Genomic DNA, 7,321 nt, shown 5'->3' with positions numbered 1-7,321 from the left:
GTATTGCTGTCACCGGGCATTTGAGAACTTGACCCTAACGGAGTCTCAGGCAATTCATAACTCAATTCATCCCTCAAAGCCTACATCTGACTCAATTGAAAATTGCGGAATTGATTGGTAAAATGCGCAAACTTGTTCAACTCGGTCTGATACTCTTCCTTTGTTGCATCCACAACATCGTATAGATAGCTCTGCTGCATACCTTCACTAGTAAGTGGAACTGTAATAACATCTCCACTCGGTGATAAAGTCTGGACTTCCCAAGATAATGGAGGCATATGTGACCCCATTTGAGTGCTAGGGTACGTACATGGTTCGCCCTTCGGTGGTGGGGGTTGGGATGAAAGATCTGTAAGTGAAAAATTGTCAATTGCTGGAAAGTCAACACTACCTAAGTTTTGAGGATGAACATCAATATTTAGTGTAGGATCAGAATCTCGCAGCTGCAATACTTCAGCGAAATTATTAACAACATAACACAACAATGTCGCAAAGCAATTTCAGAAACGACATAATAAACGACATCAGCCAAATCATGAGAAAAGTGTGACGGTCCTGCAAAAATAAAGAAGTTTGCGAGATTGATATTTATAAGGTTGCGATAATGTCGCAAGTCTTTTCCGAAAATAAAGGATGGATTAGCTGTCATCCACTATGAAAAACTCTATATAAGGAGCCGATCAGCTGTGAGGAGGAGAGAGATCTTTTTTGGGTGGGAAGCAAGTAAATAGGAGAGAGAAAATATAGAGCAGTGATTATTCTTGATTCCTTTATCTTTTCTTGTAAGAGTTTTAAGAGAATTAATCAATAAAATTGTGATGGTTAGCCTTAAAATATGTTGATTATTAATGAATTCTTGTGAGGGGTGTGATGTAGGATTTCCTGCAACTACATAATGGCGCTAGAAACATGCTAGTATTGAAAATTTACATAATTTCTTACAATTTGTTAGTATTGAAAGAATGGCTAGAAGGAGAAATGTATCGGAACAACCGACAACTGCTAGAAGAAGAAGTAAAAGACTTCCTGTAAGGAAGAGAAGTGAAATGGGAGAATCTACTAGAAGAAGAAATAATGGAGAAAATCAAGTTCAACCGCCAGTTCAGCAAACACCGGTACAAAATGAAACAACAGATTATGATAGAGTGAGTGTACACACTTGGCGATCAAATTCAGCAGAAGAAGTAGAAGAAGAGCAGCAAACCAGGAACCATAGACAGGTAGAGATAAATCAAGAAGCAGATGAAGGAATAATTCATGGAGATGAGGAAATTGGAGCGTTAGAAGCGTTGAGACGAAGAATACATGAAGAAAGAAGAGCTGAGACAGAAGAACGTGCAAATCTAACAAGGCAAAATCACAAATTGAGGAAGGAAAATATGAGACTACAGAGTAGAAGATCGAGAAGTACTACAAGATCATATTCAAGATTGACTAGAAAAGAGATGAGGCAAAACTCATCCACAGTTAATGCTGGAAATAATATTCGAGAAGAAATATCAAATCCTAATGAAGAACATAGCGAAGATAGAGAAAGGACTGATGATCGTTACGTTCCACAAAATGAAACTTTTGATGATAGGCAAAATGATAGAAATTAAGAGAATGGACAACGTCAGGGACGAAATAATCAAGATGGCGAAGGGAATTGAGAGGAAGGAAGGAGAATTTTACATGAGAAAAAATCTCAAAGAAATCAACAAACGATTGAAGAAGAAATTGAAAGACACTATGCTGAACAAGCACGTTTAACTCGCGAACGTGAAAGATTGAGAGAGGAAATGGAAGAACAAGAGCTGCACGAAGCGATTCGCCAGAATAATCAAGACAATCGAGAAAGAAGGCGTACACAAAACCGGAATAACGGTAATCTCAATGAAGAGTATGATAGAGTACAGAGGAGGGCTGAAAGACAACGAATGGAATTGATAAGAAATGAACAAAATCATGGAGGGGAAAATGAGAGACATCATTATATGCGAATTCAAGATAGAGATGAGGAAGAGAATCGCAGGAGAAGACGAGATGAGGATGATGAAGAAGAAATGCAAAATTTCGCGAGAGAAGAAAGACATGAACGCAGAAGAAAGGAGGCGAAATTAAAAAGACCAATGAATCAAAATTCAGGCGTAAATGAACAAATATTAAAAGAATTGGAAGAAATGAGAGGAATGCTAAATAATAGAGGAGAAGTAGGCAGAAGACAATTAGATGAAGCTATAGAAGAAGCTGCGAAAACTCCATTTACAAGAGAAGTACAACTAGGAGGAATACCTCCGAAATGCAATTTGTCCGCATTAACCATCATTTTTGATGGAACAACTTGTGCAATTCAACACATTAAAGCCTACGTGAGGTGCATGTTGCAATGGGAAAATCATGATGCGTATTGTGCAAGTATTTTGCGTCCAGTTTAACAGGAGAAGTGTTAAAATGGTTCGAAGGTCTACCAAAAAATACAATAACATCTTTCAATCACTTGCAGACCACATTCTTGGGGGCATATATAAGTAACAATTCTTCGCGACTTGGTATTGAAGATGTGTTTGGGTTAAAGCAAAGGATTGGCGAAAGTTTGAAGCACCTAACTAAAAGATGGAGAACTATGTGTAGTGAAATGGATGTCCGCGTGGATGAGAGATATCTTATCTTATCATTTATCAATGCTATGTTCGCAACCAATCTATTGTATATCCAAATTTTCAGAGTCAAGAATACAATCACAATAACTGAACTACGAGAACTTCAGGAAGAGTATATTACTATAGAGGAAAGGCAAAATGAAATGGAATCATACCCAGTTGCGAACACCAATTCACAAGCAGCGAATGCAAGCTTATTACCTAAACTAATAAACACAGTGGCGAGCACTTCGCAAGTACAACAAGAAAAGGTGACTGGCAACAATCAACAGAAACTGGTGGCTATGGGAAGCCGAGATCAAGAAGGGTATGAAAAAGAAAGAAATTTCTACAATCGTGGTGGAAATAATAAGATTCAAAGACTGGATCAGCCGTAAGAAACCGATGGAGGTCAAAGACAAAATTATAATAGAGGACAAGGAGGTCACAAGGTAGTATGGGAAGAAATCAATATGCCACCTCTGAATGCAAGTTTGGAGAAAATATGGGAAGCTATAATTTTTATGGAGAATATACCAACACCATGTAACATGGAAACGGAACCACCTCCAAGCCACAGAAGTCATGAGTTTTGTTCTTATCATCATTTTCATAGACATACTACAAATGATTGCAGAAATATAAAGAGAATTATTCTGAGAATGATAGATTAAGGAAAACTAAACCACTTTCTGGTAGGGCACCCACAATCTCAACCATTACTACCACCACCACCAGACCATCACAGAGTAAACACGGTGAAAGAGAAGGAAACGTTCTTCGTAGAAGTTGGTGCAAAAGAAAAGAATCTATTCTGTCACTCTATCGTAATTCATACAAGACAATTGAATATTTTCATGACAACGTTTTGAGTAGAGTGTTCGCAAGAGACAATGATGGAAGAGAAATTATGAACATTGCGAAAAGTTCGCCACTAGAGGAGTGGCAGAAGCAGACTATTTCTTTTACCGCAGAAGAAGTCCCCGAAGGTGGAGAGATACATGAAAATCCATTGGTGGTAAAATTAGAAATTAATCCAAAACCGAAAGATGATGAAGCTGAAGACTCATGGGCAATTAATAGGATTCTAATCGATACTGGAAGCTCTGTGAACATCTTATTATATCATACTTATAAAACCATGGGAGGGAGAGATGATGATCTTATACCATCAACATATAAGATATATGGTTTTAATGGTACTGCCAACAAGCCTAAAGGGGAGGTTACTATGCGAATTCCATTGAAGGGAATATCTTCCGAAATCCTGTTCTGTGTTGTTGACATAGAGTCACCCTATAATGCATTAATTGGTCGACCTTGGCTACATGGGATTCTAGGTGTAGCTTCAACTTTCCACCAGTGCATCAAATTCCCTCACCCCAGCGGTATAGGAATCATAAAAGGAGATTGGGTTGAAGGAAAGAAATGTTACGAAACTGAGGTAGAATCCTGCGAAGGAAGAGCAAACAAGAAGGAAAGTTGGCGACGCAAAATCAAAGAGACACAAAGAAGTGAGAGATTGATGGTGGATGCAATCGAATGAAAAGAAGAAGAAATGCTGCGAAACTAATGCTAGCTCAGAATAAGAAATGGTGAACATACCACTACCAAGGAGCAGTAGCAGAAAATAAGATGTGTATGAATGGTTGATTTGTTGCGAAAATTTTCAAAAAATACATTTTACTGAATGATAAAAAAGAGATTTAGAAGTGCAAATACGATGTAATGATGTGCGAGAATCTCGCAGAGATAATGAATTCTACAAAAGACAATCAGAGAACAACGACAAAAGAGAAAGGGGCGAACCTTTATGGCGTACACCCTAGTTCGCGAATACAATTTCGCAAGAGGAAAATGTAAGACCTAAAGTACGTCATATAAGGGGGTACCTGTTGCACGGCTCAGGGAAAGGTTACACCGCCCCCGGAACCTGATTCATGGAGATTTGGGGTCAATAAAGCCCATCCGGGAGAGGCACCTTGGATTCTCAACTTAAGCATATGACTTAGGTTGGGAGACTAAGGTAATAAGGACTCTCCCAAGGAGTGCATAATATGATCAAGGCGCCTAGGTACACGGTTGAGTCAAGAGTGCCAGGGGCGTCTGGAGCGTACCTTTCCATTCTTGAAAAGTCTTGGCTTATACTGCACTCGGCCCGAAGAAAACCCCACTTAGGGTGCAGTCTCGTAACCACAAGCCCTATAGGTAAAAGGGATAAGAGGATGCGAAAAAAACTGGTTGTTGTTAAGACTGGATGGGAGGAGCCAACCTTGTATGGTATAGGTACACCTCCTTGAAGGGGCAACCAGGGGGGAGATAAGGGCGGCACCCTCCATTAGGGAGTTTATAAGTGTCTTAAGACGCAAATGTCATGAGGCTTTTTACTCGCAAGGGTATTAAGGCTTGTCATATTTGTGCGACAATCCTGAAGAGGCAATAATACAAAAGAGAAAGATAAGACGAGATCAATGGGTTATCGCATGAAAGTGCGAAGACGTCCAGCGATTTCGTCGCAAGATGGCAATGTCATGAGGCTTTATTTTCGCAAGAAAATTTAGGCTTGTCATATTGTCGCAACTATCCTGGAGAGGCAATAATACAAAGAAAAAAGTTAAGGAAAGATCAATGGGTTTTTGCATGTAAGTGCAAGGACGTCCTGTGATTTTGTCGCAATGACAAGAGGTGGCATAATAAGACCTTTAACTAGGAAGGCAAAATAAGACCTTTAACTAGGAAGGCAAAATAAGACCACACAAGAATGAGATTTTGAAAAGAATCGAAATTCACTTCGCATATGATTGCCAAATTATACATAAACAACTGCGAAGTTGGGGCACAAAATAAGAAAAATCTGCAAAATCTCTCATTTGGATACAAATAACAGAGGCAAATATGGGAATGAATGAAATTAGAAAATGTTATTTGTTTCCACATGATAGATTTACGCAAAAATTTAAAAATTAATGATTATGTTGATTAACCGTATTGCAAGGAAGAATTGTTTTAATGAATGCAGGTCAAAATGAAAGAAACTCATATATTAAGGAATATGGGGAACCAAAAGAATTCGCAAATATACAGAAAGAAGGAATAAATATACAAGTATTACAGAAGATAAAAGAAAGAAACAAAGACTACTTCTTAGTTGATCCTTCATCATCTTCATCAGACTTGTTCCCTTCTTCGTCTGCATCAGAACCTTTATCTCCATCAGAACCTTCATCACCATCAGATTCTTCATCATCAGCTTCGCTATCAGACATGGTCAGACTAGGAATGTTCTTTGGGATCTCCTCCAAGAGACAAGGATAATCAGAGTGAGGAATACTATGGTCATCACAAACTATTTGAATAGTTTGATTGCGAAAATGCAGAGCGTCGTTCTTAAAGTTCGCAACAATGATCTTGATTTGATTCTTTAATCTAGAATATTTGTCGTTGCGAGAAGAAAGATTCTTTGCGAGTTCCTCTTTTTCAGCTTCAAGTTCCTCAACTCTTTGGCGATATATACTTTCAGATTCTGCGAAGCATATAGCAATTGATCAGTAACTTGATAAAAACTCGTGAAAAATTAAAGATTAATGAAGGAAAACAGTTAATGACCTTTTCTCTCAGAAATCATATCTCTAATCAAGGTTCTATGCTCAACTTGGAGACTAACATTTACACCTAAATCTTTTCTGGCGTTATCCAAGATTGTCGCGGCCCAAGCGAACTCATCATCACTATTTATAAGGAGACGAGAACGGACTTGACTTTCTCTTTCGCAGAGCTCGGTATTCTTGCGGTTAGCTTCATCTCGTTCAAGTTGAACCTCAAGAAGGGTCTCTTGGAATTTCGCCAAAGCCTTAACACTTTGATCAGAGATACGATCTTTATCATCTATAAGTTTTCTAATCTTGGTTCTTAATTTGTTGATCTTCTCTTTAGAATTGAGATAAAAACGTTTAAATTGGTTGGCTAAACCTAAACTAGATCTATGATCAATCTCTAAAAGGCGAAATTTGGATTTAAGTTCATTCAAAGACAGAGATGAAATTTTATCATTAGAGAAACTATTCAAAGATTTATTAAGATGTTCAAGAAGAGTGTCATTATCTAGGGCATCGAGAAATGAACGAAGAAGAGTGGCTTCATCAGAAAGACCATAAATGTCTGCAAAAAGGATTAATCAAATAAGATAATACAATAGGATGAATGAATGAAAGGAAAGAAGAAAAATTGCATACCTTAGAGCTGATCATTAGCTTTTTGAAGAGTAGAAATTTTGTTCCTTTGCGAAGAAGTGTCGGTTTCCAGTTGTTTTTTCTTCTCGCGAAGACCTTTAACTTCAGCTTCTAATTGTTCGTTCTTCTCACGAAGACCCTTAGCTTCAGTTTCCAGTTCTTCATTCTTCGTACGAAATTGAAGATTCTTCTTTTCAAGAATTTCGCGTCTCCTCTCCAAATCTGAGGCAACAACGAAAGAATCTTATCCAGCTTGCGAGAAAATGTAAAAAGTATTAAAATAGAAAGAGATTTTGAGTTACAATAATGAAGAAGTAAAAATACGAAAAGCATACCAGACTATTAAGAGAATGCAGGAAGTTGGGAGTCACCGATATAGAAACTCCGCGAAGAGAACTATCACCATCCAATAAAGGAACATCGCAAATCGTGGCGAGAGCTTTGCAGGTATTAGAGAGTTGACTATCTCCC

The sequence above is a fragment of the Papaver somniferum genome, chromosome 3, assembly GCF_003573695.1.
Source record: "Papaver somniferum cultivar HN1 chromosome 3, ASM357369v1, whole genome shotgun sequence".
Taxonomy (NCBI): Eukaryota; Viridiplantae; Streptophyta; class Magnoliopsida; order Ranunculales; family Papaveraceae; genus Papaver; species Papaver somniferum.
Note: the sequence above shows the minus strand (reverse complement) of the source record.